Source organism: Phocoena sinus, chromosome 13 (genome assembly GCF_008692025.1).
Source record: "Phocoena sinus isolate mPhoSin1 chromosome 13, mPhoSin1.pri, whole genome shotgun sequence".
Taxonomy (NCBI): domain Eukaryota; kingdom Metazoa; phylum Chordata; class Mammalia; order Artiodactyla; family Phocoenidae; genus Phocoena; species Phocoena sinus.
In genome coordinates, this window is record NC_045775.1 from 80415306 (window position 1) to 80438699 (window position 23394).

Here is a 23394-nt window from a genome sequence, read left to right on the forward strand (position 1 = left end):
GTCTCGTGCCGGTGCCAGGCCCTTTCTTCTCCCTCATTTCATGGTGTCAGCCCTGCTTGCACACATCCCAAAGGTTCCCCCACCTCCTGGAGCTCCCTCCCTGTGACCCTTCTAGATGTTCCCCCAGTAAGTCGCTTGCACATCTAGTCCCATCTCCGTGTCTGTTTCTCAACTAACCTCGACTGACATAGGAGGGGAGGATCCATGCTGCCGCCTAAAGTGTTTAAACACAAAGCACAGCCAGAGTTGGGGGGAACCGCACTCAGGTTTGGATGCTGACCGTCACTAACTGCGTGACCAACATCAAGTGGGCTGCCATGGCTCCATCCTCCCATCTGTAAGGTGGGAATGAGAGTCACGCATAACTCAGAGGAGTATCATTTCAAATGCTTGGACTAGGGCGTGCATATAGATGGTAAGTGTTCGATAGTAGTAACTGCCATTCACGCTCTGAGTTACCCCATCTCCTCCTTCTCAAGGGCAGGCACTGCGTCAGACCCATTTTTACAGCCCCAGCACCCCTACAAGGCCTGGCCCACGTGAGGCCCCATTCAATGGTGGTTGAACTTAAACGTATTTGGGTCCTCAAGTTTCACGACCAGGTTGTGGAGGCAGTGTCCCCATGGATGCCCCCACAGACATGCTTACTACACATACTGTCCTCATGTCAAGTTTATTTCCACCCAGAATACAAACTGCATGCAGAGTCCACATCTTAAACTCCTGTGTAGCCCCTGAGGACCAGCAGAGCATCTCACATTTAAACATTTTCCCTAAATACCTGCTGGTCAATTGCCCCAGACCAAACAAGAACCATCTTGACTTTCTCTCTTCCATCCAGTCTGCAGGTAACTGAAAAATCCAAGAGGACCCACTGTGCATTCGGGAAAGTAAAAGATAACCCCCCCTCCAAAAAAAAAAAAAAGCCAAATGGTCACAGAAACTCCCTAACAAAAAAATCTTGAGACAGGACAGGCCCATTCTTACTTTTTTGTTTTTCTGAGTCAGAACCACTGGTGGGGATTTCAGTAGAAACATTACTGCATGCAGTCAGTATTTTCCCTAAGGAGAACAGAAAATTAAAATGCCAATTTCAATAAAATGGGAGACTGGAAAAATCTCCACATTTGAACATACAAGTAAGGCCTGCCCAAAGCATCTGAGTCAAGCAGGCTTTGGCAGGAGGAACTGAAAAGAACCACAGAAAGGGATCTCACAGCACAAGGGCCAAATGGTGACCGATCTCAGGAAACGCTAGTAAAAATTCACTTCCTAAATGGAAGATGTGTACACCGAGACGTAAAACCTATAGCTCTTATCTGGAAAGCGGGATAGGAACGGCAGTGAGCTAGCAGATAGCAGGAGGCCCGCTGGTCTCTGAGCTATAGGTTTAGGGTCAGGGTGACATGAAGAATCACATGCACAGGTCACATTTGAGAGAAGTGGTCTATCTAAGTGGCAGCGGGGAAGGAAAAAGTTTCCATGTGATGAAAAGGACCCACCCTGGATCACTATCCAAGTTTTTCCCAGCTCCCCAACTCTGAAATCCCTTAGAAAATCCAGGCTAGAAGTCATTCAGCTTCACTCACATCATTCAGTTATAAGTAATAAACAGAAATTAGCATAGAATTGAAACAATGACCCTACAAAGAGCAGCAAATCTATTAAAAAACTAAAAACGCTCATCAGGGGGAAAAAAGTCATCCTGTAGCAAATAAAAATTGTGACCAAATATTATCTACATATTATATAAAACCAGTGGTGTGGGACTTCCCTGGTGGCACATTGGATAAGAATCTGCCTGCCAATGCAGGGAACACAGGTTCGAGCCCTGGTCTGGGAAGATCCCACATGCCGCAGAGCAACTAAGCCCTTGTGCCACAATTACTGAGCCTACACTCTACAGCTTGTGAGCCACAACTACTGAGCCTGCGTGCCACAACTACTGAAGCCCACATGCCTAGAGCCCATGCTCCGCAACAAGAGAAGCCACCACAGTGAGAAGCCCATGCACTGCAACTAAGAGTAGCCCCCACTCACCGCAACCAGAGAAAGCCTGCACACAGCAACAAAGACCCAACACAGCCAAAAATAAATAAATTAAATCTTTAAAATAAATAAAATTCAATTAAATAAATAAATAAAACCAGTGGTGTGTTAGAGCCAGTTTAAATTAGCTCATGAGATACAATTGTTAAATGTTAAAGAATTTTTGTGAACTAGTTTTTAAACACACCCATTATCAAAAATTTATAGAAAGATGCACTGAAATAAATTCTATTTTAAAAATAAAAGTAATACTCAAGCTCATCCCTTCCTAATTATGTTATTACATTTTACTATTATCTATGTTCTTTGGGTTGTTTATGTGTATTGGTGGAAATACTATATAATGGAGGACTTCCAGTCCTGCCAAGGTGCAGTAGCCCCATTCCTCCCAGATCCTCCCTCTTACAACTAAAAATCCCTAGACACTGCACAATAAACAAGCATAGGATGACTCTGAAAAGTACAAAAAAGAAGGCAGACCACCTGGGGGAACTCAGAATTTGAGGAATGCCATGCCAGCAAATTCTCTGGGTTTCTTTATTGCCTCCCATGTACATATGCTGGACAAGATGCTACAGAATCTTCCAACCCAGAATCTCCAGCAGACACAGACAAAAAGTACTCCAAGAGAAGCCTGTTCTCCTTAGCCGAAGGACGCAAAAGGGTCTGAAGTTGCTGGGCAAACAATAGGCTGCCTTTGGGAGTGTGGGCAGGGAAGCAGACCATCAGAACTGGCAGTGTGGATGTGCAGCAGGATTCCCAGCATCAGTTGGGACAGGAGGCTTTCAGACTGCATGGGCTGCCAGGGAGCTTGCAGAGACGTGGGCTCAGCTAAAATCTAGCCTCAGAGTGGGGAGCTCTGAAGTATAAGTGGCACCACAGAGTTGTCCCACTCTGTCAGTCAGTAGCTGTGGGCATTCCCAGGGAGAAAGCATAACCTCAGGCATTTCCTGGGAAGGTCGCTCCCATTGGGCAAGGACAATTCCAAGGAGCTTTGCTGTGAGTTGATACCGGTCAACGTTGATAGCAGCTAGGAGATGAGTGTAGAGGCCTGGTAAAGGGATCAGGGTGGGGTATCAACAGCAACTGCTACAGCAGCTGACTACAGAAATCAGGAGAAGAAAATAACAAATTAAACGAAAGGAAAGGAGAAAAAATAAATTATTAAAAGAAAAGCAAAAAGTAATCAGTTAGAAAACAGAAAAGAATAACTAGTAAATCCGAAAGCTGGCTCTTTGAAAACAACCACCATAGAGGTTTTTGTTAAACACTGTACTGGGGGAGTCAGTCAATGCAATTAGACAAGAGAACAAAATTTAGAGAAATCGAAATTGGAAAGAAATGGGTAAAACTCTCACTATTTACCGATGATGCATGTGTTAGGTTGATTGTACTGATGGCCCCTCTGCTTGACCTTTCCTTGATCCCAGTCCTTTGACACTGAAGTTCTCATAAAGAGGCAGAGTCTGCTTCCCCAACCCTTGAGTCTGAGCTTGGCCATGTGACTTGCTTTGGCCATTAAGATATTGGTATCTTTGAGAGACGCAAAGGGCCGAAAAAGTATTTGTGCATTTCCTTGCTCTCTTACTCCTCTGAAATCCCCCCTGAGAATATGCTTGAGATAATCTAAGAACATGCCTGGACTAGCCTATGGGGTGGGGTGGGGTGTATAAAGTAAGAGATAAGTACGAAGAGCTCAGCTGTATCAGCCAAAGCCATCACAGACCAGCCTACCTCCAGGCAACCCCTAAACATGTGGAAGAAGCCAGTCAAGATCAGAAGAGCTGCCTATTCAACCTACAGCTGACTACGGATTCATGAATGAGCCCAGACAAGACTAGAAGAACCCCCCCAGCCACCCACAAACTCATGGTCCATAATATTGATCAATTATTGTTTTGAACTAAGTTTTGCATTATAGGTAACTGATACAATAGTCCTATATACCTGGAAGCCCGCAAGACAACTAAAATTACTACAAACAATAAGAGTTGGCAGGATACACAATTAATAGAAGTTAATGGCTTTCATATAGATACATAAACAATCAGTTAGAAAGTACATGAAAGAAAAGATCCCAGTTGCAAAAGTAATAAAACAAAAGAAAAATATACTTAAGAATAAACTTTTTATATGTACATAACTTACCTGAAGAAAACTTTAAAACACTCCTAAAGTACACAAGCAAAAACCTGAACAGATAGAAACATGGACCATTTGTTTTAATAGGAAGAAAGGCCACAAAGAAATCAATTCTCCCTAAGTTAATTTATGCAGTCAATATGATCTAAATAAAAACACCAATAAGGGATTTTGAAGTTCACATATGAAAGGAAACAAGCAAAAACAACCAGAAAAACTCTAAAAATGAGGAGCTATGATCTGTGTGATAAGGCCTCAGTAATTCAACCAGTGCAAAAATAGGCAGATAGACCAATGGAATAAAACAGAATGCCGAGAAACGGAATTAAATACATATGGAAAGTTAATATATTTCAGAGAAAGCTGGGATATCAAATCCAAAACATTGAGATGTTCTAATTGGGTAGCCAACTGGAAGAAAAAATTAAGTTGAATCCCTATCTCACACCATATACTAGAATAAATTCCAAATTGATCAGGATTTACATGGAGGAAAGCAAAACCACAAGGTATTAAGATAAAACATAAAGAACTCTTTCATGATCTCAATACAAAAGATATTTTCTAATATGATATAATATTTAAAAGCCATAAAGAAAAATTTGATAAATGTGACTATATAATAACAAAAACTTCTGCATGACAAAAACACCTTAAGAATAGTCAAAAGACAAATGACAAACAGGGACAAAATACTTGTTACTGATGTCATTGCAAAGGGATGAAGCTCCCTAATTACAGAGCTCCTATAATTCATTAAAAACATACCAGCAAGCACAACAAAGGAAACCATCAACAAAACGAAAAGACAATGTAGTGAATGGAAGAAAATATTTGCAAATATATGACCAACAAGGGGTTAATATCCAAAATATATAAACAACTCATACAACTCAATATCAAAAAAACAAACGACCCAGTTTAAAAGTGGGCAGAAGAAGACCTTAATAGACATTTTTCCAAAGAAGAAATACAGATGGCCAACAGGCACATGAAAAGATGCTCAACATTGCTGATTATTAGAGAAATGCAAATCTAAACAACGAGATATCACCTCACACATGTCAGAATGGCTATTATCAAAAAGACCACAAATAACAAATGTTGGCAAGGATGTGGAGAAAAGGGAACCCTTGTACACTGTTGGTGGGAATGTAAATTGGTGCAGCCACTATGGAAAACATTATGGAGGTTCCTCAAAAAAACTAAAAATAGAACTACTATATGATCCAGGAATTTCACTCCTGGGTACATATCTGGAAAAAACACTAATTGAAAAGATACATGCATCCTAATGTTCATAGCAGCACTATTTACAATAGCCAAGATATGGAAGCAACCCAAGTGTCCATCAACAGATGAATGGATAAAGAAGATGGTATGTATATATATATTATATATATATGTATGTATATATACACAATGAAATATTAGCCATAAAAAAGGATGAAATTCTGCCATTTGCAGCAACATGGTGAGAATATTATGCTTAGGGAAATAAATCAGACAGAGAAAGACAAATACTGTAAGCTACCACTTATTTGCAGAATCTAAAAAATAAAACAAACTAAGGTATCTAGCAAAACAGAAGGAGACTCACAAACATAGAAAACAAACTAGTTGTTACCAGTGGAGAGAGGGTGGGGGAGGAGCAAGATAAGGGCATGGGATTACGAGATACAAACTATTGTGCATAAAAGAGATATGCAACGAGGACATATTGTACAGCACAGGAAATTACAGCCATTACTCTGTAATAATTTTTAATGAAGTACGATCTATATAAATACTGAATCACTATGCTAGACACCTGAAACTAACATAAAATTGTAAATCAACTATACCTCAGTTGAAAAAAAAAAAAAAGACCAAATGGGGGCAAATGATTTGAACACATGGGCCACAGAATAAGAAATACAAGTGATACAAATATATTTTTAAATCTCTGCTCTCATACGAAGTAAGAGAAGCACAAATTAAAACTACACTGAAATACTGATTTTCACCTATTACATGAACAAAATCCAGACAGTCTGATAACACACTACGCTGGCAACGTTTTGAGGAGCTGATGCTCTCACACACTAGCCTGAGGGACGGAGGGTACAAATTGGTACAGTCTGCACGTGCAACAATTAAACAATATCTATCAAAATTACAAAGGAACCTACCTTTTGACCCAGCAATTCCACTTCTAGAAACTTATCCTTTGGACATCCTCACACATGTGAGGAGATATAAGCTACAGAATAATATGAGGTATGGATCCTCTTTTTTAATATAAACTGTAGTATTCATCAATTACAAATTTTGTAATCAAAAAAGAAAAATGTGGATCAAGAGAAACATCAAACTAAAAAGACCAGACAGCAAAGCCTATGGAAATGCCATTTGGTGTGTTTTACAGACAAGATTCTAAAACGTAAGTAACTATTGATAGCTCTCTCTTTACACTTCCATTCCACTAACGTTTTGATTAAATGGTTGTTATTCATCTGTTTTAAAATCCCAAATTCAGAGCGAATTCCCTGGCGGTCCAGTGGTTAAGACTCTGAGCTTCCACTGCAGAAGGCACCGGTTCATCCCTGGTCGGGGAACTAAGATCCCGCATGCTGCGTGGCGCGGCCCAAATTCACATTAATTTCACATTACTTTCACATTAAACTAAGTTTCTTACTCATACAGATACTAAGCATCTCACTGGAGTCAAATTTTAGTAACGGTTTATGTCAGTCTACAAAGAAAAATAGGACACAGGACAAGATCAGGTGAGGACTATTAATGCACAGATAATATATACACTGGCCAGAGGAACTGAGAAATTATTATAACCAGTAAAATAAACATACCTCAAGAAAATTGGGTTACTACTAAACAGCTCTCAACTATTAATACCCAACCTCCTTACATTAAAGAAATTTCTCAATAGGGACAAGTTAGACATTTTAATTATAGGTCTGTCACATTCCCCACCCCGACTCCCAAAATGCACTATTAGGGGTAAGCATAATGTTCCATGGGCATAAGCTACTCACTATAGTGTTGTAACAGCGCAACATTGCAAACATCTAAAACACCATCAGTAGAAAAGTGATTAAGATATGGTACAGCCATACAATGGGATATTACACAAAAAGAAAATTTTCTTTCTATGGCAATATGGAGAAATTGCCAAGATATGTTTTAAATGAAAAAAATCAAGGTGCAAACAAGTGAATATGTTCCTTTTACTGCTGCTCTATATGTTTTTTAAAAATGGGGTGGAGAAGACTGCATGTTTGCTTGGTAGATGTTGTTTTTTTAAAACCAGAAACTAATAACAGTTTTTAACTTTTGTGTGAGTGGGGTGGAGGTGGGGGGAATTGGGCAGAGAGGGGACAGCACTGTACCTTTATATGCTTTCTGACTTTTGAACCGTGTTAAACTAATACCTATTCCAAAAACAGATGTTTTAAAACATGTTAAATTGTACACTTAAACATAACCACTAGATGGCGCTTGATCTTCATTCCAACTGCCACCCCCAAGGAATTCATTCCTATTTAACAAAGTAAAGCTGGATGAAGAAGTTTTAGAAACTGTCTCCCTGAAAGCTTGAACATCTGCTTATCATAATATGAATATTTAAATCCCTAACACTTTTCAAGCAAAAAGGTAACCATCTCTGTGATGGAAAAGTCAGGGTTTCAGGAACATCTCAAGCTCTCCCAACTCCTATGCAACATGCATATTTGTTTGTGCATTTTCTGTCTTTAAATATCAACCTCCACGTTTAGCAATCTTAATGGGACACCTTAAATACTATGTGTATAACGATACGGTATAAATCATAAATAACGATGGTTTGGGGTATTTTATAATAACAGATATAATTTCTCTTTTCTGGTTTCTTGGGTCTGTAAGATATAAAGATTTGGCAAATATTATTATCTCTGTGCCTCAAATGGCAGAGAGAGGCCCTATAGAATTAAGAGACTCGGCAGGTCCTGGGTGGATGGCGTTAGTGTAGAGATTAAGAGACACATCTGCCGGGGTGTGTCTGTATGGGGTACAGAGAGGGCCCTGCTCTACCCTCAGCAGCTCCACCATCATCTGACTTATCAGTGGTCTGTGTAGGATTTAGCTTGAGAAAAAATGGTTCTTTTACTAAGAACAAGGTTGAAAAACTCTGAACCAGGATACGCTACCAGCAAGAACTAAAGCAAAATATACGAATCTCACCTTCCGTCAGAGAGTTGAAGGGTGTGGGCATCCAGCGTGAGTAAGACGAAGCCTTACTGGGAAGTTTCACATGCGGAATTAGGACCAAACCACAAGATACTAAGTTTCAAAATCGGATCATAAATACCTACTAGAGAGGCGAAAATCAAAAATACTGACAATACCAAGTGTTAAGAAGGTGCAGAGCAACTGGATCCCTCATTCACTGCTGGTGGGAAATATTTAAAAAATGGTACAGGCACTCTGGAAGAGTTTGACAATGTCTTATGAAGCTAAATACACACTTATGTTTATAACTCAGCAATTCCACTCCTGGGTATTTACCCAAGAGAAATGAAACCCTTTGTTTACACAAACACTTATACATGAATGTTTATAGCAACTTTATTTGCAATCACCAAAAACTATAAACAACCCAAATGTTCCTTGAGTGGGGCATAGATTGAACTGTGGTACATCCATACAATAGGGTACCACTCAGCAATAAAAAGGAATGAACCACTGATACACGTGACAACTGGGATGGATCTCCAAGGCATTGTGTTGAGTGGAAAAAAGCCAATCTCAAAAAGTTACAAACGATAGGATTCCAATTTTATAACATTCTCAACACGACTAAATTACAGTAATGAGGTGCAGATCAGTGGCTGCCAGGAGTTAGGGTTAGGGGGAGAATCTGACTCTAAAGGGGAAACACAGGAGGTTTCTCTGTGGTGATGGAATAGTTCTGTATTCTGATTGTCGTGGTGGTTGGTTACACAAAACTATACGTGTGAACTACACACACACACACACACACACACACACATAGATGTCCTCCAAAAGATTTGAACAGACACTTCACAAAAGAATGACCAATATAAAAATGACAGATAAGCATGAGAGATTGCTCAACGTCATTAAGTCACCATGGAAAATCAAATTAAAATCACAATGAGATACCATTACACACCCACCTGAATGGCTAAAAAAAAGTTTTTAATGAGAAACCTAAATATTAACAAGGATGTGGAGCAACTAAAACTCTCATGTTTTGTTGTGATAATGTAAAAGAATACAGTCACCTTGGGGAAAGGTTCTGTCAATTTCTCATAACACTAAACATATACCTACTCTATGACCTAACAATGACACTCTTAGTATTTACCTAAGAAAAGCAAACTGTTCATAAAAATTCTTGACGAAGAATGTTCATACCAGCTTTATTAATGATAGCTCCAAACTGGAAACAGCCAAGGCATCCATCACTAACAGAGCAGATAAATAAACCATGGTCTAGTCGTAAAATGGAATACTACTTAGCAATTAAAAGGAATGTACTATTGATACACATAAATGGTATGTATTAATTTAGAAAACATTATACTGGGCTCTCTGGGATCACTTGCTCTGGAGGAAGCCAGCTGCCATGATGTGAGGACACTCAAGCAGCTTCGTGGAGAGGTCCACATGGGAGAAACACTGAGGCTTCCTGCCAACAGCCATGTGAGTACAGCTCCTTGGGGGTGGATCTGCCAGACCCAGTCAAGCCTTTATATGACTTAAGCCCCAACCAACATCTTATGTACAACCTCATGAAAGACCTAGAGCCGCCCAGCTAAGATGCTGTGAAACTCATGACCCACAGAAACCGGTTGTTAAGTTTTGAGGTAATCTGCTACACATCAATAGATAAGGAGTACACATGGCACTGTCATACACACAAACAACTGATGGGCATGAACTAGTATCTTATTTTAAAACACTTTAATAATATGTAACACACCAAGAACAAAGCAAGAATCATAAAAGCATAGCCTAATGAATTATCACGAAGGTTACACACACCTGTATAATCTCTACCCAAGTGCAGGGAAATCACATTACATGACCAGACTCTCCCCTTGGTCTCCCTCTCAATCACTCCCTCCCTCCTGCCCATACTAGCTGCCGTCCTGACCTGTAACTCCATAAATTATTTTTGACTGCTTTTAAATATTAAAGAAATGGTATTAGACACTATGTATTCTTTTCAGTCCGGCTTCTCTCACTCAACATGGCTAATAAGATTCATCTTAGTGTCCACTGTAGCTGTGTTTCATGCATTTTCATGGCTGCGTGGGATTAAATTGAATTAATATACCACCAAAAATATGCTGTGTGAACATACTGTGTAATTCCATTTGTATTAAATTCTAAAACAGACAAAACTAAAACACAGTAGGAACAAAAGCAGAATAGTGGTTACCTCTGGGAGGGGAAGGGCAGGGCCTGGGAAGGGCATGAGGGACCTTTCTGGGGTGATAGTAATGTTCTCTATTTTGATAGGGGTTTGGGTTACATAGGTGAATGCCTCTGCCAAAATTCTGAGAGTGTACACTTAATAGTTTTGTATTTCATTGTACTTTACAGCAAAAGAAAAAAATCTGAGCCATGTTGACAGGATGTACGCCATGGAATGATATGATGTGATATGACGTGACAGGACAGGATAGGATAAGATAGGATATATGGTATGATATATGATATGATATGATATGATATGATATGGTGTGATGTGATGTGATAGGATAAATGGGATGGTATGACATGATATGATATGATATAACGTGATGTGATGTGATATGATGTGACGAGAAGGGCATCTCCCCTCATACACTTCCCCAGAACCCATAACCTCAGCCTAAACATGAGAAAAACATCAGACAGACCTGAATTGAGGGTCATTCAACAAAATACCTGACCGATACTTTTCAAAAGTGCCAAGGTCATGAAAAACAGGGAAAGACTAAGGAATTGTCACAGCCCAGAGGAGGCCAAGGAGCTATGACAATGAAACATGTGGTGTCCTGGATGGGGTCCTGGAAGAGAAAGAAGCCATCTCGGGGAAAACTGAGGAAACCTAAGTAAAGTCTAGAGTTTAATTCATAGCAACGTACCGATGCCGCTGCCTTCGTTTTCACAAATGTACCGTGGTTCTGTAAGATGTTAACAACAGGGGAAACTTGGTGAGAAGGAGATGAGAAAACTCCGTTATCTCTGCAACTTTTCTATAAATTGAAAATTATTCCAAAATTAAAAATCCATTTTAAAAAGAGACAACAAAGCAGAAACTAACACACCATTGTAAAGCAATTATACTCCAATAAAGATGTTAAAAATAAATAAAATAAATAAAATTTAAAAGAGACAACAAGCAAGGCAACAACAAAATCAAAAAGGCCATTGTGTATTAAAACACACACACACACACACACACACACACACACCACTGGACAGGAATAAAGACGCAGACGTAGAGAATAGACTTGAGGACACGGGGAGGGGGAAGGGTAAGCTGGGACGAAGTGAGAGAGTGGCATGGACATACATACACTACCAAATGTAAGGTAGATAGCTAATGGGAAGCAGCCGTATAGCACAGGGAGATCAGCTCAATGCTTTGTGACCACCCAGAGGGGTGGGATAGGGAGGGTGGGAGGGAGACGCAAGAGGGAGGGGATATGGGGATATATGTATATGTATAACTGATTCACTTTGTTATAAAGCAGAAACTAATACACCATTGTAAAGCAATTATACTCCAATAAATACCCTAAAAAATAAATAAATTAATTAAAAAAAAAAAAAAGCAGCTGTGTGTGGGACTTCCCTGGTGATCCAGTGGTTAAGACTTTGCCTTCCAATGCTAGGGGTGCGGGTTCGATCCCTGGTCGGGGAGCTAAGATCCCACATGCCTTGTGGCAAAAAACTAAAACATAAGACAGAAGCAATACAGTAACAAATTCAATATAGACTTTTAAAAAAAAAAAGCAGTGGCGCGTGTTTTTCTCCAACTCTAAGTCAAAATGAGTTTTGGTCTAGGGGAAAGAACATCTTCAGATACCAATGCGAATGCCCTCATGACAAGGAACATCCTTGGCACCTAAGCTTTTGACCACCATGTGACTCCTGGCAGCACAGATGTTCTGGAATAAAATACCAACAAAAACTTGAAAACCAACCCTGGTTTCCCAGTAGGGCTCTGCTTCAATAACCCGCACCTTGGTCCTGGTCTCTTTGGTAACTTCCTTCTGGAGACACGTCCAGCTCAGCCCAAGATAAACTCCCTCTTCTCTTTGAAATCAGCAAGAATCAAAAATGCTCCAACTCCATTAAAAAGTGAGGTGCACCCCGCTACAAGCATTCATGGCTCCCCAGAGGCAGTGAGCACAGGGCCCATCTGCCTTCTAGCAAACACTGCGATCACAACTCGACCTCCGATGCCCCAAACCTTGACACCACCCTGAGAACACCACGCACAACCTGGATGAGTAGACGGTGAATGAAAGAGAAACTGTTGAGTCATCTTGCGGTAACTGTCAAAGGCTGCAGGCCCTGAGCCAGCGGGCACCTGAGAAGATGCAAAGGGGGTCGTTTCTAAGCGCTGAGGTTTAATTCTAGCTGTGACGTTCCCTCAACTGGCGAGAGGTATCTTGGCTGATGGGCAAAGTCTACAAAGTTCTCAGGAAGAAAGGCTCTGAAGACGGAGAGAAAAGGAAAGAAGGGGAAGGAAAGATCCCTCCCCAGAGACAAAAACCTCACAGGAATCCCTGAAGGAGGTAGTTCCAGACCCCACCCCTGCATCCTGGGCCTCCACTGAGTGACCGAGTGACCATGGGAAGGGAGTTTCCCTCTCCATCCTTTTTCTCCCCTTCCTTCCTTGAGCTTTCATTAAGCGCCTACACCAGCTAAACACTGGGAATTCAAAACAAGCCGGGCTTGCTCCTACCTTCAAAGGGCTTGGAGTCCAGCCTGGAAGACAGAGCAGGAGGAAGAGGGGTCCCGTACAAAGTGCACATGTCATCATTAGGCCTCAAGTGGCTGGATGGGTGCCACCTCCCAGGGGTGGCCTGGTTGTTTTCTGGAATGCAGAGCCTTTGGTCTAGCAATTACCTTTGCCTGACTCCGTCAGGAGGACCCGAGAGAAGGCAGAGCAGTGAGAACCTAGTCGCTCTGCAGGATCCGCTGAGGAGTGGGGTGTCTGTGGGCAGAGAGAGGAAGTCCCAGGAGGGAGGGAGGGAGGCAGTGGGGCGGGGAGGGCAGGAGGAAAGGGGTGGAAGGGTGAGCAGGAAGGAAGCAAAGGGGGAAATGGGGCCAAGTGAGCGGGCGATAGGAGCCGATACAATCTCCCGAGACAAAAACACGAACTGTCACCAAACGCAGGCATGTCTCTCACTAGGTAAAGGCACATGCGGCAGCTACTGCTGGGGCTCTTCCTCCCCCGCCCAGGATCCTGGGGATGCTGCACCAGCTCAGCCCGAGGGGGCAGCTCCTGATTGGTCCAGGTCCCCACGGGGATCTCAGCCTCCAGGACAGTGACTGGTTTAGAAATGAGACTTGAAGCTTCAAACAAGGGGGGTTACTTTTTAGGGTGCATGTGGGAGGTGCTGAGATGGGAGTGGCACCTGAGGGCTTAGCTAAGAAAGCAGTACTGGGTTTGCAGCTGACAGCTCAGGGTCTTGGAGGATGCCCAGCCCTGTAGTCTACAGGTACAACCAGGCCTTAACTAGCTCCTCAGACCATGCTCCGACCACGGGATGGTGGAGTCTGCTGGCTTATTGGGGCTCCTTGTTTCCAATTGTAGTGACACCTTTGGTAACCCAAAGGATGTCTTTGGTGGAACATTATGGTACACAAATTCTGCAGGAGAAGATCTAGAGGGCAAATCCATCATCTTCAACAACAAATCCTTTCACTGGGTGTGTAGGAGGCACCCTCGGTGAGCCTACCATGCACAGGAGCCAGGGTTCCCTCCTAGACCTTGACAGCCACCTGTCCACTTATAGGTAAATGGGAAGATGGCCATGGAGATTCCCTCAGGGGCCCATGATGACCTGGACTTCAAGGCCTGGGGTCCCTGAAGGGCAAAGAGGAGGTCAACACTCTCCCACGGCTGCCAGGAGGGCATGGGGAGAGACCCTGGGGGTCTGAGGGGTCTCCCGTAATGTCTGAGTTCCCACAATAAGTCCATAAATAGTGTCAAAAGAAACAGAGGTTTGCACATGGTCCATAGAGCCGTCCCTGTGAGGAGAAGGGCAAGTAATCAGGGGCCCTGCAGTCACTTTTTGTCACGGTCATAACCACGTAAGAACCAATCTCAGCTCCTGGAATCAACCCACCTGCAAAGCCTTATTCACGGAGGGAGAACAGGGTATAAATGTTGTAGCCTGGATGTGATTGTAAGGTAGATGATGGACAGAAGGGAACTTAGAAAGAAAAGAGATGCTATCGAAGCTCGGCGCAGCGAAGTAAATAAAAACATATCCACACTAACAGGAGGTCACAGGAGAACCTCAGCTCCCTGGCAGGGAGAGAAGGGGGCAGAGGACTGCGGGACGGCACCCCAAAAACAGCGCCGGTTCTGAGATATCATGACACAGTCAGAATGGCTTCCGTTAGAAAGTAGGCCTGGGCTTCCCTGGTGGCGCAGTGGTTGGGAGTCCGCCTGCTGATGCAGGGGACACGGGTTCGTGCCCCGGTCCAGGAAGATCCCACATGCCGCGGAGCGGCTGGGCCCGTGAGCCATGGCCGCTGAGCCTGCGCGTCCGGAGCCTGTGCTCCGCAACGGGAGAGAGGCCGCGATGATGAAAGGCCCGTGTACCGCAAGGGAAAAGGAAAAAAAAAAAAAAAAAGAAAGTAGGCCTGACTTCCCCCGAAACCGCAGTCCCTCTGAGGCCGAGACGAATGAGCACCCATGACCCCTGGTCTCTCCGCACAGACACTGGTACCTTGCATGCATAACATTGCCTTTTGGAATCAATCAGCAAGTCTCTGCCCCAAAAGCCAAGCTATTGCCCAGCTTCAGATCAAAGTCACGGCCAGAGGAAGGAGGAGGGAACTTAACAGGCAGTGTTTAAGTGCCCCCATTCAAGGCAGAAATGCCTGACCTGGCTTCCCAGGTGCTCTTCTGAGACATCCTTCACTCACTGCAGTGACCCAGAGACTCAGGAAGAAGCCAATGATGGGTGCCCAGTGCTCTGTCAGTCTGGCACGCATTTCCCCTTTTCTGGGCCACATCACCTCCTTTTGTCTTTAGCAGCCTCCCACTCCCTCCCCCACCCACGTGGTTCTGGTTGGTGACCCGCCCCAGGGGCCACTTCAAGGAAAGGCAATGGCAATGGCCCGCTGGGCCAATGAGGGTGACCTGCGCCAGGCTGGAAGCCAAGAAGAGGCTCTCTCTTCCAGCCTGGCTGCTGAGCTGTGAGACATGCACCCAAAGCTCCAAAGGCCACGAGGTGGCCAGGGTCTGTCTGGACGTGAGGAGAGCAGAGCTGAGGACTCCTGGCTGTGTCACCCTAGCAACCTGAACTCCAGCCTCTGTGCCTGAAGCCAAGGTGAGCTGTGCTTCTGTCTCTGCAAGTGAAACAAAAGTGAAAAAAAAGCAAACTAATTGGGGTGCTTCTGGTTGAAAACCAAAAGTTTGGTTGAAACCCAACTCACAGTGGCCTGAACAGTAAAGGGAACTTGCTACTTCACGGAACTGCAGAGACAGGACAAGGGGCAGGGTTCAGGGCACGTCTGACTCCCTGGCTCAGTCATGCCCTGCCTCTGTGAGTCACTTCCTCCTAGGGCTGGCTTCCCTCTTGGTGACAAAATGGCTGCATGCCTAGCTGGCCTCACATCCAGACTCCACCACACCCAAAATGAGAAGGCGTGCCCATCCAGCAGATCTCTCAGATAAGCAAGGAAGCATCTTTCTCAGGAGCCCTCAGAAACCTCCCTTCCTATTTCATTGGCCAAAACTGGATCACGGGACTATTCCTGTACCAACTGGAGTAGCACTGGCTTCCTCAGGGTTACGGGTCAATCCCTTTGTCAAGGTGGGGGGTCGATGAGGTGACTGGGCTACTTTCTCTGAATTATACAACCTACGGGAGAGGGTCACGTGCCCAAATAAAAACCTAGGAAGTTCTGGGAAGAGGCATCATGTGAAGACAAACGCTTACTTCATTAACACTGTGGCAAACAAGGAAGAAAAGAAATTAATATTCAGTTGGCCAACAAGTTCGCTTGGGTTTTTCCGTAAGATGTTACAGAAAAACCCGACCAAACATTTTGGCCAGCCAATAAATGTTAGGTGTTATTATTGTTGTTTTCATTGACCTGTAATTACCCAAACATTTTGCCTTAAGTAGTACTACTATATTAGGTTTGTATCTTCCTTATGGTTTTTTTCCCTTTGCCCTAATTTTTTATTATTTATTTATTTCCCAATCATTTTTTTAAATTGACGTATAGCTGGTTTACAATATTGTATTAGCTTCAGGTATACAACATAGTGATTCAAAAATTGTATAGATTAGGGGCTTCCCTGGGGGCGCAGTGGTTGAGAGTCCACCTGCCGATGCAGGGGACAGGGGTTCGTGCCCCGGTCCGGGAAGATCCCACATGCCGCGGAGCGGCTGGGCCCGTGAGCCATGGCCGCTGAGCCTGCGCGTCCGGAGCCTGTGTTCTGCAACGGGAGAGGCCACAACAGTGAGAGGCCCACACACCTCAAAAAAAAAAAAAAGGCCTTGTCTTTAGCAAGTTTGATGTTTATAATTCAATATTATTTTCTGTACTCACTATACTATGCCTTGGCTCTCCAGGCCTTTTTTATCTACTGGTTGCAAGTTTGTACCTTTAAACAACATCTGTCTTATTCTTCCTACCACCCAGCCCCTGGTAACCACGATTCCACTCTGTTTTTATGAGTTCACAGCTTTTTTAGATTTCACGCATAAGAGGAGCATCATTTTCTAATGAGCTTAAAGTCATACATGGAGATCCCTGCTCACCATCCTTTCAGGCGCCTGGGCTTATGACCTGTCATTCATTCTCCACGCACCCATCCCTCAGGGACTAAAAGATTCATCTCTGGAGAAATTAACCCTGACCAAAACAAAACACTAATACTGGTCTGCCACTGAAAGGTTGGTTCTCTCTGATCAAGAAAGCCTGTGGCCAAGGACCCTGCCTGATTACAATCAGCATTTTGCTCGTATTACTCACTTCACTCCTATTCTGAACAAACACCCAAGACTGACTAGACATTTAACAAAAGTCTCCGACATGAAAGCCAGAGGTCAAAAGTACAAACAGGAAAAGAAAAAGGAACTCAAAGGAAATAGAGACAAAGCATAGAAGGAAACATCTCAAAAATTACCATCAACTATTCCCAAGAAATAAGAGACTTTGCAACCAGAAAACAAGAAGAGGTGCTATAAAAAAGGAATAAAGAACTCAAAGAACTTTTGAAAATTAAAAATACAATAGTAGATATTTAAAATCACTCAACAACAGTTGGAAGATAAAGTTCAGAAAATCTCCCAGGAATTAGAATGAAAAGGTAAAGAGATGAAAAGGATTAGGAAACTAGAAGACAAGCCCAGGAGGTCCAACATGTGAACAAAAGGAGTCCAGATAAGAGAGCAGTGCAAATAGTTGAAGAACATGAGTTTCCAAAGAGCCCATCGTATGCCCTCCATAATGAAAGAAATGAAAGAAAAAGAGTCCCACATCAAGCCACAACATGGTGAAATTCCATAAAACCAGTGCTAAAAAGAAAGTTCTAGAAACTTCTGGGAGGGAGGAAGAAAAACAAGTCATATATTTATATATTAAAATGCCAGGGTGCAGAAGCGATCAGATTCATTAATAACAATGTTGGATACTTGAAAGCAATGGCATAATGTCTTTAAAATTCTGGGGGAAATTTTACTTCCAGCCTAGAATTCTACACCTGTACAAATATTCAGCCGATTTTGATAGTAAATATTTTCAGACATGAAGATCTCAAAAATCTCAAAAAGTTAACTCTCTGGTATCCTTTCTCAAGAAGCTATTAGATGACAGACTGTCCTGGTTATCTATGGCTATGGTAACAATGTACCCCAAAACTCAGTGGTTTAAAACAACAATTCATTATCATTATATCTCACTACTCTTTCTAACAGGAATTTGGACACACAGGATCAAGTAGAGATGGCGTGTCTCTGCTTCTCAGTGTCTGGGGCCCCAGCTTAGATGACTTAGATGGCTGGAGGCTGGAGCGGTCGGGAATGGTCAGCATCTCTCTATGGGGCATCTCTACATGGACCAGCTCGGGCTTCCTCATAGCGTGGCAGCCTTAGGCTGGTAGAACTTTTCACACGGAAGCTTGGGGCCTCAAGAGACAGGAAGTGGAAGGTACCGGTCACTTTAGGCCTGAGCCTGGACACTGTCACTTCAGCCATATCCTGTGGGTCAAAGCAGTCATAAGCCACCCAGATTCAAGGGGAGGGTTCACAAACCACACCTCTCAACAGGAGCAGTGTTAAAGAACTCGTGGCCATCTCTAATCCTCCACAAAGGGTAACCAAAAAAGAGAAGGCCTGGGGAAACAGTGACTTGACTATAGAGGAAATGCAAAGGAAATTCCCAAGATAATGGTGAAGACGATGGTAAAGCCAGTCCAGACTAAAGCCCCAGAAGGAGGCCTCCTGGATGGATGTGTCCGTGGCGGGCCAGGAGGAACAGAACTGCCAGTTAATTGACAGGTTTGACCAAATTGAGAGGAGTGCAACTGTTGTATCCAAAAGTGTGGAGGCCAGTGAGTGATGAGTTTATACAAAACTAAGCAAATGAATAAAAGGGGCAATTGTTAGCCCAAGAGAACACCAGACGTTGTGAAAGAAAGGAAATGAAATATGGTACACTAAGGGGCATGGCTGAGAATAATACTTATGTAGTCACAGCGATGTGAACACTGGATAGTGATATAAGTAAAAATGGGGATGCACGGATTTGGGGGAATAAGGAAAGAAAGTGGGCATTAGTGGGAATCTTCATTTTTTATATGAGTAAGTCATTATATAATCAAGAAGTAGCTGCTTACGCATGCTTTTAAGGAAATAGAGGTAAATAACATAAGAATCCAATGAAAGACTTGGAAGTGTTTGGCAGTGAGGAAAGGGGATGAGGGATGAAGGGGGTGGAACAGGGGTGGATGCTTCTCACTCCAAACCACTAGTATTTTTTGTATTAAGTAGGTTCATACATTATATCATGAACATAAAAATTAAACTGTAAAAGAGCAAGCTATAGGACAAAACACATAGCATGATCTTGTTTATATAAGAAAATGTTCGCATGTATATGTGAACTCATAGGAAAATAGAAAAAGTAGGAAAAAACCCTACAACACACTGAAGTATTCAAAGTGGTCGGAGGACCAAAAGTCCATCAACAAGTGAACGAGTAAACAAAATGTGGTCTATCCATGCAGTGGAGTGTTATCCAGCCTTAAAAAGGAAGGAGATTCTGTCATGTGTCACAATATGGACGAACCTTCAGGACACTCTGCTAAGTGCAAAAGCCAGACTCCAAAGGACAAATATTGGATGATTCCACTTATGTGAAGTAACTACAGTAGTCAAATTCGTAGAGACAGAAAGTAGAATGGTGCTTGCCAGGGGCTGTGGGGAGGAAGGAAGGGGGAGTTAGTGTTTAATGAGCAGAGTGTCCAACTGTGAGGATGCTGAAGTTCGTGGGTGATGGTCGCACAACACTGTAATGGGCTTAATGCCACTGCACACTTAAAAATGGTTAAAATGGTAAATTTTATTTTCTGTCTTTCACCACAATCAAAAAAGAAAAAATGGTTGGGGGAGGGGACAGTTTAAGAAACTTTCACGTTTTCCATATTATTTGACTCTTTGCAATGACACGTTTTTCATGAAATACTTGCATGTATATAGAAGACTGAGGGGAAAAATTAAACCTTTGCAAAAGTTAAGGAAGAGAAATGTGCACTGCTCCAGGGAAGGAAAGAAAAGGCAGTGAAGAGAAACAAGGGGGAGGGGGCAACAGGCAGGCCCAGCACAGCCAGGTCAGGGAGGGGAGCCCTGAGGAAGCGTGGTGAGGGGGTCTTGGGGGCCCAGAAATGTCTAGTGGGGCCTATAAGCCTTGCATTGTGCACACCCACTCGCCCACCAGGCCCTCAAGAGAGAGCTCCGGTTTGCCAAGATACAAACTCAAAAACATTTAAAAATCTTATCTCATTTCAGATGTTGCTTTTAAATATTCCCTGCAAACCCCAGGGAGGAGCCTCAAGTGGCCCAGAATCCTCTGGGGTCCCAGTCAAGGACATGCTGTCCTATGCACCACAGGGCAGGTGTGACCCTCAGCAGCCGGGGCATGTGCGGAGCCTGGGGGACCCTCCACCAGAGTAGGGACAGGAAGGACTCGGCCTGGCAAGCTGGTCTTGGGGAGAGATGGGGGAACTTGGCTGTGCCCACACCACACCTGGGGAGGCGGACTAGTGGATGAATCCCTGCACTGAGGGCAGCTATGATGTGCACAGAAAACTGCACAACCAGGTTTTTGTTATTTTGGAAGCAAACTGTCTCCTGGGCTCTTATGTCCTGGGAGTGCCGGACCCTGTACAAGCTTCCCACTATACACACAGCACTCTCACTAATGAACCCCACCCCCTCCCATACCTACTTGAACTTCAAAGGCCTGGGGAGGGGAGACCGGCCACAGAAGGCCTCACCTTGCCTCAGTGAATCTGTAGCTAGAGAAGCTTTATTTCTGGCCTCCCATGGAGCATTTTACTGCAGCAGAATGTTAAAAAAAAACATCGAGAAATCAGGATCACTGTCTTCTAAGCCCCCGTAAGATCAAATCTGATACAATGTGAACTTTCAAGCAGATAGCACAATCTTTAATCACTGGGAAAAAACAATATGAAATTTAGGCTCTTATTTCAACTGTGAAATTATGAAGTCAATAAGCAAGAACTGGAGAGAATGGAAAAGTGTTTGTTAGGGTAATTTGTACCTTTTTCTTTTTCTCCTTTTTTTTTTTTCCTTTTTGGTGTCACACCACAGCCAGCAATACTAAATAGCTACTCAACAGTTTATAAGTGTCCCAACAATCCAGCAGCACAGATATTATCCCCATTCTTTTGAATCAGCAAATGTAAGCTCAGGAAGGTAAAATCACACTTGATGACAATCACACAGGCAATAAGCTGCCGGCTGGCTTTCCAGCCCCGGCCTGCCTTTCCCTCTGTCCCTAAGTAGACCGTTTAATTCACAGCAAAGACAAGACCCAAATCAGTAGTTTGGATATTAGCATTCTTTCCCATCATTTAAACTGCAGTTACCTAAACTGAAAAGACAGAGATGACAGCCCATGAACGAAACTGAAAAGATGGAGGAAGATAGGAAAAGGGATGTGACAGAACTAAATACGACTTAAAGCAGTAGGACCTCCTTGCCCTCTGAAAAATTATTGAGGCCTCCACACAAAAAACTGCACATAGATGTTTATAGCAGTTTTATTCATAATTGCCAAAACTTGGAATCAACCGAGATGGCCTTCAGTAGATGAATGGATAAATAAACTGTGGTTCATCCAGACAATGGAATACTATTCAGCAAGAAAAAGAAATGAGCTATCAGGCCATGAAAAGATATGGATGAAGCTTAAATACATATCACTAAGTGAAGTAAGGCAATCTGAAAAGGCTACATACTATATGATTCCAACTGTATGACTGTAGAAAAGGCAAAACTATGGAAACAGTGAAAAGATCAGTGGTTGCCAGGGGTGGGTGGTAGGGAGAGAAAAATAGAGCACAGAGAATTTTTAAGGCCGTGAAAATACTCTGTATGATACCAAACGATGGGTACATGTCATTATACTTTTGTCCAAACCCACAGAAAGTACAACACCAAGAGTGAACTGTAATGTAAACTGTGGACTCAGTGATTATGATAAATCAATAGATTCATTTCTGGTTAAAAAAATACACACACACAAACAAAAAAACACAAAAAAACAAAAAACAAGTACCATTCTGGTGAGTGATGTTAATAATGGAGGGGGGGCTATGTCTGTGTGGGGACAGCAGGTATATGGGATATCTCTGTACCTCCCTCTCAATTTTGTTGTAAACCTAAAACTGCTCTTTAAAATTGTCTTTAAAAAAATTATTGGGGGCCCCAAATATCTATTGGTATTTATCATCTTAGAAATTATAACAGAAAAATTGTTCAAGTATTTATTAAATCATTTGAAAATAACAGTATTAAAATTTAATTAGAAAAGTGGCATTGTTCTGCATTTTTACAAATCTCTTTCATATCTGCCTTAAAACTGCTGGATTCTCATATCTGCTTCTGCAGACATGTTGGAAAATTATACATCATGTAGTCTCTGGGAACTACCACTACACTTGTGAGAAAATGAGAATGAAAAGGCCAATAACTGCTTCATATTATCACTAAAATAATTCCTAAGTTGTGAAGCTCCTGGGACAGAGTCCCTGGACCATGCTTTGAGAATCATGACATAAAGAACTAGGTGTGAGAGAGAAGGAAAAAGAAAGTAGGGAGACACTCAAGGGCACACCCACCATCTCACACCTGTCAGCTTTCACCTTCCCTAAGCTCCCCTCTCCCCACTGGGTACCACCAGGGCAGAAACCGCAGCTTCCTGGCCAAGGACAGGCTGCTTTTACTCCAAGCATCTCCTTCCCTCTCAGCCCAGCTCAACCTTGAGACATAAACTAAACGTGGGCTAAGTGGTTAATCTTCCTTCAGAACATACTGGTGTTCTTAACTGGAGTTTTCTTAAACTAAAACTCCAAAGCCTGATTCTAAAAGTGGGCTTATCAGTCGGCCTGAGATGGGGTCAGCCGCCCAACATAGCACAGGAGAAACAGTCCCCATTGAGACACAAGGGTTGAGTTCTGGTCCTGACTGGCCGGTCCCTGGGTTATTCTCTCCCTCTGCAAACTTAGGCTGCACCAAGCCCTCTGCCCCTTCTCAGGGCTGTCCTGGCAACAAATGACCTCGTGGACCTGAGCCCACCTTACAACCCAAGCACCCCAGCTGCTCTTAGGCTGCCCCTCTGCACACCTGGACTCCGCGGGGTCCCTGGGAGCCTGCCCCACGCCGACGAACAGATATACCCTGGGCAGAGCCAGTCCAC

General features: G+C 43.1%; 1 protein-coding gene across 1 annotated transcript in view; it reads right to left on the reverse strand.

Annotated features, from left to right (window-relative positions):
* Positions 1 to 13394, reverse strand: part of ACOXL (acyl-CoA oxidase like) — a 315604-nt gene extending 302210 nt beyond the window's left edge. Inside the window, 1 exon segment of the mRNA XM_032653453.1 lies at positions 13163 to 13394. The gene's annotated coding sequence lies outside the window, so the exon portion shown is untranslated.
* Between the last annotated feature and the right edge of the window lie 10000 nt (positions 13395 to 23394).